The 13,214-nt window shown below is 46.5% G+C and overlaps 1 pseudogene across 3 annotated transcripts in view; it reads right to left on the bottom strand.

The window, feature by feature from the left end:
- Nucleotides 1-418: 418 nt before the first annotated feature.
- Nucleotides 419-13,214, bottom strand: part of LOC147712810 (serine/threonine-protein kinase 31 pseudogene) — a 345,011-nt pseudogene continuing 332,215 nt past the window's right edge. For 2 of the 3 annotated variants that reach the window (XR_015296024.1, XR_015296023.1), the window contains exon 2: nucleotides 435-3,658. The product of XR_015296024.1 is annotated as a serine/threonine-protein kinase 31 pseudogene, transcript variant X3 (transcript). Of the gene's footprint in view, nucleotides 3,659-13,214 lie in introns of all 3 variants that reach the window. The other variant, XR_015296022.1, reaches the window with a different exon arrangement.

Consider the following 13,214-nt stretch of genomic DNA (forward strand, 5'->3'; position numbering starts at 1 on the left):
TCAAGACAAGCTTTCAGCCAAGGCTCTTGTGTAGGTAAGAGCGGTGGGCTGGGTTGAAGGGGGATTCGACAGACGACTACGAGCGAAAATTGAATAATTAATTTTCCCTTGTCTGTCGAAATTCCCCCATCCCCCACCCAGCCCCACAGCCCTTGCCTGCATGGGCAGCCGTTGCAAGCTTTAAGTCCAGATTGTTACTGTGCTTCTACTTTAATAATATCAATTATATGAAGTTGGATGTATTAAAATCTATGTGGATAAACAGAATCTTTCTAAAAACTCTCAACGTTCACAACGTAAATGTAGACCAGTTATGATGAATGTTTTTCTCATAGAGCACGTACCACTCCATTAATGCTAAGAGTAACGTCAGAAAATAAAAGTACACAGAGAAACTACAATTGCATGAAAAATAATTGGCAAATGCTAAATGTTTATTTTGAAAACGTACTTACAGCATTGGTAACCACATGACTTCAAGCCTTGCCTTGAATAACTTTTGTGAGCCACAAATCTGTGTCATAAAACTATGGTCTTAGTCAACTATTTCGGAGAATTATAAGGATTACGAAATGTAAATTACATTTCAAATAATAGCAAAAACCCTTATACAAGGACAAGATTGTTTCTTTAGATCGGATTGCTTATTCTTTACTTGGAACTGGCAACAACGATTTTCGTGAACCTAAATATAGATTTCATGCATCCTTTCTCTCTCAACAGCTTATACTTCATGCATTGGTCTTTTGGGGGCAGAAACTGGTTAAGCCTCTCTGTAGCTCAAAATATTCATCTTCAATTACCTGTCCAGCTGTCATTCTTTCAGTAGCAGATACCAACCTTAAGAGCAGCTGCTTAAGCTTGATGTCCATATGAAGCTGGCTGATGTCAGGCGTTCCATCAGGCTTTGTTTTAAAATGTTCTCCTTGAGACAGCCACAATAGGAGACAACCATATGAATACATATCAGAAGAATGAGAAGCCTGCTGTCCAGCTTTAACTTCTGGTGCTGTTAAATTCAAACAGCCAACTGAGTTAGACAGATTGCGCTGTTCCTCTGTTTTAGTGAAATCAAAGTCCCCAAGTATTCCTTTCTTACGATTTACAGCAAATACATTGTTCTGATGCACTGATCCGTGCACAATGTTCACTTTGTGTAGAGTCTGCAAGCCACAAGCCACCCCTTTCATCACATTTGCAGCTTCTACTGGGGTTAAAGGCTGATTTGCTTGAACCTCTCTTAAACTTCCCCCAGAACAAAACGGTACCATCAAATAGGCCATGGGATCAAACTTGCCGAAGAAAAGGGACATCAAAGGTAACAAACCTGATTTCTCCTTCGATTCGGCCCAGGCCATATGGTACTTGGCTGCTGTCTCTATCAGTTTTTTTTCAGTATCAAACCCTACACACAATCCCTTAATTAGAACCTTCTGACCTTGGAAGTCAGCACAGACAACAGGCCTCTTGTTGCTTAGTTCTTTCAGTGGTTCCGCATCAAAAAGCTCACGTTCGAGACTAATCCACAAGAGTCCCCCAGAATTGATATAGTTTATAATTCCGGCTTCCGGGTAAAGCAGTGGTAACTCAGGGAAATAATTTTTAACCAAGTCACTAAGCATCTCATACTCATTCTGTTCCTGGCACATTATTTCAAATGTGTTTTGTCTCAGTTCAGCTATATGTTCCTTTATCCTTCTAACATCAGATTTGTTGACATTGTCAGATTCTTCCAAATTTCTTTGCTCAAGTGTTCGGCACCTTAACTGAGCCTTTATACTTTTCAGGTTCTTCTTAATGTTCAATAACTCGTCAACATTAGGGCTTTCATGAAGCCATTCCGCTATCTGATTTTTAAACCTGACACAGTCTTCATGTCTTTTCAGCACCAATTTAATATACTGCTTTTCCTGATTGATCATATTTATAAGTTTGTTGTAAGCACAGATTATTATTTTAGTGTCTGCTTCATTTTGCACCGCTGTAGAGAAGTCTAGTTCCTTGCCAACATCTGACTCGACTTTGTTGAGGAGCTCATCAATGTCACCCACACACTCTTCGGAACTTAAAGATACTGCAGACGTGAGGTCAAAAATCTCTCTAAGGCCACTAAACCACTGGAATAGCACTTGCATAGAATCCTCTGTATCTCTTTGGACTCTTCTAAATGTTTCCAGTTTTGCTTGTTTCCATTCATAGAATTCACATAAAATTTTATCGGAAGTGTTCATTTCTATGGCTTTACCGTACACAGCTTCTAGAGAGCACAATAGTTCCTCTAAGGTGTGTGCGCGCTCAGTGAAGGCTATCACATCAACTTCCAGAATAAATGCTTGCACTGTTGTAAATAGACTCTGCTGAGCCTCGTTGCGCTCATCCGTTAAGTGATGCACTGTAACCATATTATTACACAACTGAATCTTGTGCTGTGCTTGATTGTATTTCCCCCAATTTTCTTCAAGTATTTTTAAGGAGGGTACAGCAGTAATATCATTTTCAGAAACAACTCTTATTGCCTCAGAGAGATCATCTCCAAGACGAACAGCCATATTGTTGTGCCTTGCTTTTTTAACTAATGCGATCTTGGCAGATAAACTTCGCAGCTTATCCCCGATAGCTGTCTTCAAGCGTATTTCTAGATGTCGGCAACATTTCTCAGCTATCACTTTTTCTCTATTTTCTTTGGGGTTAAGGGGCAAAAATTGAGATTCTAAAGATCGGCAATTCGTAGGGCAAAGATCCAACTCATATTTTATATTTTTATATTCTTCACTTCCCATTAGTTTACTGTTGTTTAAAGTAGCAAAACTTGGAGCAGAGACAGGTGATGTTTTTATTGGAGCTGCATTATTTCTAGAATTATTTTCATTCTTTTCCAAGGAAGGTTTCTGCCTAATAGAAAGGCATTGCTGTCTATTAGGTTTTAGCTTACCATTGTGATTACTTAAAGGAACTTTTTCAACTCGTCTGCTAGAGCATGGTGTCGGTATTTGAAGCTTCAGGTGAGAGAAATGTATGGGCATGTTGCTTTCTTCAGTATGTTTAAAGCTGGGTGGGCATTTGCAGGGCAAAGCAAATCCCTTTTTCAAAACCTCTTCACCAATATCAAGATTGCCGTATTTGGCTTGAACAACAACAGTGTTATCCTTGTTTGTCACTTTGTGTCGAACTGTTACCTGCTTTTCATTGATCATACTGATCAAAAATGCTGTACCCCGTTCTGACATGGAGATATCTGGGTCAAAGAGATGCAAGCCCCACAGTCTGTATTTTTTCGCTAAGCTTGTGAACTGCAATTCGTTTGGGAGTTCAACAATGCTTGACCTGTTCAGCATTTCAGAGTTTCCATAGTCGACGTAGGTTACCTGCCAGCTTTCTTTGTTTCTTATATTTTGTAATCGGCATCTGTACCAAGTATTGTCAAATGAAAACAATCCACCATAAATCCTGCCCATATCAGGATTACTAAAAACAACATTGCTCAAGGGGCAGATCTTGGCTAGATGATCGGATAACTTGGCGATCTCATGACCTCTGTCTATGCATTGAGCCCAGAAGGTGATGGCATCCTCCACGTGACTGACAAATACCTCCTCACATCTCCAGTTGGTAGCGTCTCCCTCCATGGTGAGTATGCGGTGCTGCCGGATTCTGAGACCTATTTGATGCAAAAGAGGGATCAGGATCAGCAAAACATAAGCCCAACGCTGTATCACGCTATTTGAGACTACACAGCTTTCATGAAATATTTTGTAAGCATACTTCAAGACTATACTTTATTGAAATTGCATAAAACATAAACGGTACTTATTACATTCAATATGAAACTGCAGAATATGAAACAATATGAATTCCTGTGATGAAACTGCCAGAACCACAAGGGTTTTAAAGAGTATATGGACCCTACATAATTACAACTTGGTGAGTACCTTAATATGTAAAGTTTCTTTCAAGTAGGTGAAAGAAACACTAAATAGAGCAAAGCTTTAGAAATAACTGTAAATATAGTCATGTCAATAAACAACATTCAACCTGTATTGTTTTTTTTACAACAGCACTTTACCTAATTGTTCTTGTAGGCCACATGTAGGATGGGAAAAGTGAAGCTACCAGTCCTAGAATGGTATTAGTTAAAGCATCAGACCAGTCTCAAGAAGTTACGCAACATGGGATCGCTAGGCAGCTTTTAATATTAATGGGGAAAACAAAACATGCATATGTCGGGGGACCCGCACTTCAGCCGTGAGGGGAACGCCATGCCAACGGCACGCTAAGCAGCACATCCACCCTCCTGACCTGCCATGAGGGAAACGGCTTAGACACTTGCCTACATTCACCCAGAGGCACACGCAGCTGGGGAACTACATCACCCAGCTGCCCCGGGGCTCGATGCGGCGACTCGGACGACGTAGACGCGCCTGGAGGCGCCTTATCAGGAGGGAGCGCCGAAGCGCTCTGGGGACCCGCACTTCAGCCGTGAGGGGACCGGCACGCCAACGGCACGCTAAGCAGCACATCCACCCTCCTGACCTGCCGTGAGGGAAACGGCTTAGACACTTGCCTACATTCACCCAGAGGCACACGCAGCTGGGGAACTACATCACCCAGCTGCCCCGGGGCTCGATGCGGCGACTCTGACGACGTAGACGCGCCTGGAGGCGCCTTATCAGGAGGGAACGCCTCTCGCCCACGAGTCGCGGACGGGAGCATCCAGGAGAAGCCCGGGCAAAGGGCGGGCCGTCTGTGGCAGGACGAGGCAGGGCAGGGCCCCCTCCCTAAGAACTGAACAAGGACATCCCAATTGCTGGGAACAAGGTACTGTGGGACTTTTAAACGGGAGTGGGCATAAAAGTTGGTGCTATATCACTGTAGTGATATTTTGCTGGGGAGTGAATTTATAGCGAATTATGGGCAAGAGGAAGGCAACTGAGGGGGGCCTTTCCCAGGTGCTGGCAAAAAAGGGGAAAAAATCCAAAAAAATCAGCTCTTGCGACAACTAATTGTGCCCTTGTCAGAATTGAAAATATTGTAAGTGAATGTGAGGAGGTTTTGGCTAGGGACCCCCGCTGGGGGTGTGGGTTGTACGAACTGTTTCCATCTAAACAGGATATTAATGCAGAAATTAGAGAACAAATTGGATTTTATTAAAAATATTTTAAAGGGGTTTGTTGACAAACAGAAACCCGACATGTTTAATGACTTCTTGGTTAAAGCACCCTCACCTCCCACTAGGGTTGTTAAAAAGGGGTCAACTGCTCCCAATATTCAACCACATAAGGGGGAGGGCAGAGTGGGAGGGAGCCTAGGGCATAAGCTTTCAAATGAAAATAGGGTAATAGGGCAACCCAAACTGAGCACATACGCGGGAATGGTGAAATCTAGATTAGAAGAAGGCAAGCACAGGGGTTCCTATTTAAACAAAGAAAGCACTCCAGGAGGAATGAATGTAGGAACCAGGCAGGTTACTGCATCTAATCGCCATCCCCCCTCCAGAAACAACCCATTAGTTGTTTATATGACTAAAGTCCCAAAGTTAGGCACAAGTGCTATCAAAGAGGATAGGGAAGCTGTTCATAACAAAGCCATACACTGGCTGAGTCACATCAGGGTGTGTCGTTCCATCATTAGAGAAGATATGGCCAAGGTGGAAAGAATGACCCTCTGCAGTTCTAAAACTGATTGTATTAAAATTGAGTTATACAATAGGAAAATTGCAGAGAATTTGCTGGCCCTTGAGTTTCGGTCCTGCCCACCCAAACACTCAAATAGGCATATGCCACTCTGGGCTTTTATAGGGGAACAGGTCGACTCTGAGCTCAATAGTATAGATTGACTAGCCAGCGATAGTGACTTTACACTGCCCCCCCTGCAGAAACACCTGCACTTGAGAGGTAAGAGATCTTGCCACCCATTGTGCAGTTGACCTCAGGTCTCCCCGGTGGGGCATCTAACGGCCAAGCAGTTCAGGGCACCCCTCTTGTGGAGAGTAGGACTGCAAAAGTAATTAAGCTCCTTTCCTGGAACATTGCAGGCCTTTAGAAAAAAATGGTAATCCCGGAATGGAACAGATTTGTTTCCAATTATGACGCTTGCATGTTCCAGGAAACGTGGAGTATGACCCCCCTATATAAGTCAGGGTACACTACCTTTTTTATCTCGGCAACGAGCTCAGGTAAAGGCCTGCCAGCAGGTGGCCTTATTATTTGGGTTAATGTGGCCCTGAATTGGTCCAATAAAATGAACGACTCCAGTTCGGAAGACATTCTACACTTAACAATCAAAGGGTCCCAGAATAATTATAAGGTGGAGCTCTTTAATGTGTATGCCCGAGGCACACCGGGGGCCCAAATATCGGGCACTATATCGCTCTTAGAATCAGCTCTGGCAGGTATCCATTCACGGGCTAAAGTATTGGTGGGAGGAGATTTAAATAGTACTTTTGAGCCCCTTAGTGAGGATGATTTGTTGGGAACCAGCGAGGAGGACGCAAAACACTCTATACCCGTGCTGAGCTTGCCCCCAATCAAAAAGTGGTCACCCAGGGCGATTCAAATTAATGCCCTGACTGTTGAGTTCAATTTGCGTGCTCTCAATGGAAGAACATTATCTGACCCAGAAAGTGCCAATACTTTTAATAGAATTGGCTGCCCATCGCGGATTGATTATTTATTGTTGGACATGCTCTCATGGGGGACCTTGTTGATATGAAGATTAAGCAGTCACAGGATAGCGACCACAATCCATTATGTATGGAAATTAGATGGGGAGCTACCGTGGATGTTCCTAAAGTCCCACTTCTTTCATCAAAAGAAGTAGTCCCTTCCAACTGCAACCGCAGACTTAAATGGAATAGGATTGTAAGCCAAAAAGACATACTAGATCGCATTAAAGAGACAGTGCACCTAGGAAATATAGAGCTTGATACTGTTAATGTATCCCTGGGCACTAAACAGAGTTCTGAGGCAAGTAACCTTTACAGGGAAATGGTGGAGAAGTTGGGGTTGTTTTTCTCCACAAATGTCCCAAGAAGTCATAATAGCAAAGGTTTAAAGCAGGGAAATGTATGGTATACTCCCTTGTGTAGGTTAAAGAGACAGGCAATATCCTTAGCACTACGGTCAAAAAACTTGTACGCAGTAAGAGAGGCTAGGAAGGACTACAATAACATCTTAAGGGTGGCAAAGCGGGAATGGGAGGAAGACCATTGGCAAAACTTAAAACTTGCAGTCCAAGCAAAAGATTCAGCTAAGTTTTGGGACTTAATTAACGTTTCTAATCGGAGAGGCTCGGATCCTATTGTAAACCACATTACTGCACAACAATGGCATGTCCATTTCTCGAACCTATATTGTGGTGATGCGGCGTTGGAGTTGGAACCAGAGCCTATAGCTGTGCCCTATCTGGAATCTAGCTTGGAAAGCCCTCTTGACCCCGACCCCTTTACCCCTAAAGAGGTTGAGCTAGCCATTAAAAACATGGCCCCAGGCAAGGCTGCCAGCCCGGATGGCCTGCCTGGCGACCTACTCTTACATGACCCAGCGACCTGGGCTGCCTACATTAGTCTCTTGTTGAACCTAATTGTTCAGGCCAGGATGTCCCGGAGTCGTGGCAGGCGGCCGAGGTGGTGACAATATACAAGAAGGGGGACAGAGAGGACCCTGCCAACTACAGGCCGATTCGTTTAATCGGAGTGGTGCAGAAGGTAGTTGGCAGGGTCATTGTCTCGAGAATGGGAGCACGGCTGGAAGAAGGAAATATCTTGTCACACTTCCATGCAGGTTTTAGGCGGGGAGTGGGTACGATGGACCAGGTTTTCAGATTCTTTGGGGTTTTATGGAAATCTGTGTCCATCGGGAGGGGTTCCCTTTACCTGGCCTTTATCAACCTGAAAACCGCTTTTGATCTGGTGCCCCGTACCAAATTGTGGCAGGTGCTACATGACATGGGTCTCCCGATCTATCTCCTTGAACTAATAAAGAAACTACACAAGGGCAATTATGCCAAGATTAGATGGGGGAGCCAGGGAGAGCGGACAGAGGGGGTAACTGTGAAAAGGGGGGTGTGCCAGGGCTGTGTGATGGCGCCGACCCTGTTCTCACTCTTTGTGAATGGGGTGGTGGACCATCTGAAGGAGGACCCGGCGGACGCCCCAGCCCTGGCGGGGGAAAAAACACTAACCCTCCTCTTCGCAGACGATACCCTCTTGCTCTCTAAGACCCCAATGGGCCTTCAGAAACTTCTGGACAAATTCAGCTTGTTTTGTGATGAGCGTGGCTTAACCATCAACACCTCCAAAACAAAGCTGATGGTATTGTCCTCATCTAAAAAAGCAAAAAGGCTAAACATCTCACTCAATGGGGCGCCCCTGGAGGTAGTCGAGGCATTTGATTACTTGGGAATAAGAATTAACAATAAAATGACCTGGAATTCTGACGTCTCGAAAATGCTCCTGAACCATAAAAGAGTGTCAGGAGCTATCGCAAGAGACCAGCGAGGCTCGATCAGCAGACCCATAGCCCCAGCCCTGGCAGTTTTTGAAGGGAAGGCATTGGCTTCAGCGCTTTATGGCTCCGAACTCTGGGGGTTCGAGAACATCCCGGAACTGGTTAGGGCAGAGAATACGTTTTTGCGAGATCTAGTCTCGCTCCCAGTCTCAACCCCTATAAAGCCACTTTTTCTTGATTTGGGCAGACGCTCAATCAAGGATATAGTCCGCCTGCGCCCATTATTGTTCTGGGTGCGCCTGCGAAGATCAACAGATCTAGCAAACTACGCCGCAGCATTTGACGAACTAATCAGCTTGGGCGGCTGTGTCAAGATCCGACGGCTGAGCAAGCTGAAAGAGTTGGTCACGCGGTTAGGATTGGGTGAGCTCTGGTGGACTCAATCCCCCCCACCAAAAAATGTTGTTAAGAAAATGTATTGGGATTGGGTCCGAAAGGAGGAATTAGAGGGGCAAAGGTGGGGACCTCTGACCGACCAATTTCTGAACAATAAGTCTGTCAGAAAGCTCAAACCATTTCTGGATTTTATCCAAACACCCAGCGACAGAACTCTCTTCCTAAAATTCAGGTATGGAAGCTTACCACTAAACTCATTTACTGAGAAGTGGAGAGTAAGATTGAATATGTGTGCAGTCCCAAAGGAGATGAACCAACAAGCCTCTCTGTCCGCAGCCCCTCCAACAGTCAGGGTTATGTGTGGGTCAGCCTGATGCAGTCTTTCTGGTGTGTAGTACAAGTGGTATACGAGTTTGGTGAAGATTTCAGTCAGGCCTACATGCGTTGCTGTGTGGCGGGCCCTATAACATTCGCCGTCCCATTCCTGAGAGCTAAGGTCACACCCCAGATCTCTATCCCACCTTGCCCGTCCGGCGTGGTAAGTGTGAGTGTATCTGGACAAGAGCATTTTGTAGAGATCTGAGATCAGTTTCTTGTCTGAGGGCCGTGTGATGAGCCATCGCTCATATTGAGTGGGAAGTCGTGACGCATGCGCCCGGTTATCAGGATGTAAGGCATAATGACGGACCTGTAGGTAGTGCATGCGTTCCAATTCAGGCAGGCCATGGTCAGCTGGAATTTGCGGAAAGGGAATGATCTCACCTTTGTGGTACAGTTGTCCTAAGACGCCAAAACCTGCTTCACTCCACAGCGGGAAGGCCCAAAGGCCTACGCCGGTCCGAAATCTGGGTGGTCAAGGAAGGAGGTGAGCGGGAAGGGGAATGTGGTGAGAGCATGCCGTATATTGACCGGGTCCCAAACCTTATGGATGGAGCGCATTACATGAGAAGCATACAGGTTGGGTTGGCGATGGTGTTTGGGCATGAAGGGGATCTTCATAAGAGACGTGCCAGCAACAGCCCGGTCCTGAAAAAGCCAATGTTTCTCAGATTCTGCTCTACTCCATTCAACCAGGTACCGGAGTGGAGTGGCATTGTAATAAGAGGGCTAGGTCTGGGACTCCGAGGCTTCCCTCATGCGGTGGAAGGAAGCACACTAGCCGCTTCATTCTCGGCTTGCGCCCCTGCCAGATGAAGGAGGAAAAGTCAGTCTGGGCCCTTTGCAGCAATCCAGTGGGGTGTGGGAGGGGCAGGGTCTGTAAAAGATACAAAAGCTTGGGAAGAATAGTCATTTTGACAGCTGCGATTCGCCCCAGCTACGATATTGGGTATTGTTTCCATTTCAACAACGCAGCCCGAACGAATTTGTCTCATAGTTTGCAGAGTTGGAGCCAGCTGTATGCCTAGGTAGGGAACCGACTCATCGGACCAGTGCAATGGATAACAGGCTTGAAGGTCCGCCAGGACGGCCTGTGGTAGGAATAGACTGAGCGCCACGGATTTCGTCAGGTTGATCTTAAAACCGGAGGCTTTCCTGAAGGCCTCTAGCTCTCCCAAGAAGTTCCCCAGGGAAGTCGTAGGGTGAGTGAAAGTGGCCAGCACATCGTCTGCATAAAGGCTTACAGTGTGGGTGTCCCCACCAAAGCAAATACCAGTGATCTGGGGGTGATATCGGACTGTCTGAGCAAAATGCTCTATGTAGAGTGCAAAGAGCAGGGGCAACAGAGGGCACCCTTGTCCAGTGCCCCTACTGATAGGGAACAGTGCTTAGGTGTGGCCATTCACTCAGACTGTAGCAGTGGGGAAACGATAACAATTCAAGATGTGGGTTTGCATCTTCTCTCGGATACCAGCGCGTATCAGTGTCTGCACAAGATATGGCCAATGGACGCGGTTGAAGGCTTTCTCCGCATCCAGCGTCAATAGTATGTATTCTCCAGGAATTCGGGAAGCCTTTTCGATCAGGTGTGCGACTCGTTTGGTGTTGTTGCCCGTCTGGCACTGCAGTATAAAGCCAGACTGATCAGGATCCATTAATCCCTGCATATGAGGGCTTATGCGGGCAGCTAGGATCCCAGTATACAGTTTCAGATCAATATTTAATAGCATGATAGGTCGGTAGGATCTGCATGATGTTTTATCTTTCCCCGGCTTTGGAATAATGGTGACTGCTGCCTCTGGCATGAATGCAGGGATTGCGCCAGGTTCGGCCAAGGAGTTAAAGAGCTGGGTAAGTAGGGGGGCCAGCGTAGTGCAAAATTGCCTATAAAAGGCTGCGGTGTAACCGTCGGGGCCAGGCGATTTACCCAATTTAAAGCGGGCTATGGCAGCAATGACCTCCTCGACCCTGATCTCCCTCTCTATGTGGGCCGCTTGGTCAGGCGTTAAGCTGGGAAGGCGGGCCTGAGCCAGGTATAAGTCAATGGCCGATGCCTTTAAGGGCTGTTCAGCATAGAGCTGCGCGTAAAATTCCTGGAATGTCTCGGTTATGGCTGTGTCGTCGTGTAAAGCGCTCCTGAGCGACCCCTGACCTCCCGGACTCCATCTTGTTGTCGGACTTCCCGCAGTTTGTGCCAAGTAGTCGCCCACACTTGTCTGAGGTTCCGTGACAATTGTAAGTGGTGTTTTTGACTCGTACGAATATGGTCGAGTCTGGTATCTATGAACCGCAAATGACGAGTTTAGTAAGTGTGCGCAGTTTCGCTGTGCTAACTTAAACCGTTCGTTTGTTATGTGAGTTTTTCATCTGTACCCACGGGTTCCATCTTAGATACGGCATCCATTTTGTCTCTTGCCCTCAAGTAGCCAGCGAACGGACGTTGTCCGCTTCGCGACCCTGGGACTCCCAAGATATTTGCGGAAGACACATGTTCTTTGTAAGTGTCTTTATGACGAGGGGGATGCTACTGTAAAGCAGATGGTGCCGCTCGAGGCTCATCTTGCCGCACGGACTTATTGTCTCAGCCGTGCATCTCATTAGGCACGTCCCTTTGATGCCTGTATCTCGTGTTTCCCGATACCTCCCCTTTTACACCCTTTCCGATCTCCCCACTGTCTCCGTCTTCCTTCGCACCTGTCTTTGTTCCTATTTCGATTTATTTTACTGCTGATTGGAATTCGCTAATGGTGGGAAGATGGGTTTTTACAGTTGGGAACCGCCAAATGTTTCCGCACTTATGTTCCGGACCTCATGTGTTTCAAAGTGACCAAAAGCGACCCCTCTGGGGGATAATGATGGGAACCGGGTTGTAAACTTTTGTGTTCAATGTAACTCTATGGGTAAAAACTGTATAAAAGGAGCGATCCACAGAACCAATTTGAAGCAGTCTCCCCAAGTTGCACGTGGTGTACTTGTCGTGACTTCTGTGTTCCCTGCAGCAAATAAACCTTGAATCTTTGACGCTGAAGGAAGTGTCCCGTGTCTCTGTGATTCGTACGCCGGAGCAGGTTACCCACGAAGGTTTCAGGTGTTGTGCCCTGGCACCGCTGGGTCTTAAAGAACCCAGTCCTTCAGTTGGCGCCCAACGTGGGGCTGCATCAGTGGTACCGGTCCAAGCCCGACGATCGTGAGGAACTTCGTGTGAAATCTCCGAGGGAAGGTGCACTCCGCTTCATCGATCCTGTTGTCGAAATAAGTGGCCCGAAGACTTTTCCCGCGAAGATTCCCGCCTCCGGACGGCTGCGACGGACTGCTGCCCTGACTGTAGACCTGTTTTGGCGCCTGGCGTAGACCTTGGTATAGCGAGACGATTGACGGGCCTTCCTGGTGACGCCATCGATCTTTGAGTTAAGTATTTGTGGGTCGGTCCCAGAGTTCTTGGTTGTTGACACTTTAGCGAGTGTTTTTGTTGTTAACGCTGTGTGAGTGTTTTTGTCGGTGACACTTTGCTAGCGTACTTTGTTGTGTTGTTTGACGACTGCAGCCGCCAAAAACCGAGGGTTTTGTTCTTTGCTGGGACTTGGTAAATCCCGTAACCCTTGAAGTTTGTGAAACTCGGCTAGTGTGCAAGATGCCTGGTCGCAGTACTTTGTTTAGTTGTTTCAGGCCTTGTGGTACGGATTCCCGACTGGAGGACTCGTGTCCGATACCTCCGGTTGGAACTCCCACGTATGAGCTCTATAGTAAACATGGGCTAGGCCCAATTACCTTTAATGATTATTGGATCAAATATACAAAAAAGGATGGTGACCTTCGCTGGCCACCGCACGGTAGCTTCGAGGCACCGATCTTAGATAATCTAGAGATTAAATTGTTCGAAAGAAAGTCAAGGCCGGCCATGTTTGATGCCTTTCGGTTGTGGCGCAAAGAAGCCCGACAGAAAGAAATCAGACAGACTAAACGTAATCAGCGAGATAATGTTGCTACCATAGTGAA

Source organism: Lissotriton vulgaris, chromosome 5 (assembly GCF_964263255.1).
Source record: "Lissotriton vulgaris chromosome 5, aLisVul1.2, whole genome shotgun sequence".
NCBI classification, from domain to species: Eukaryota; Metazoa; Chordata; class Amphibia; order Caudata; family Salamandridae; genus Lissotriton; species Lissotriton vulgaris.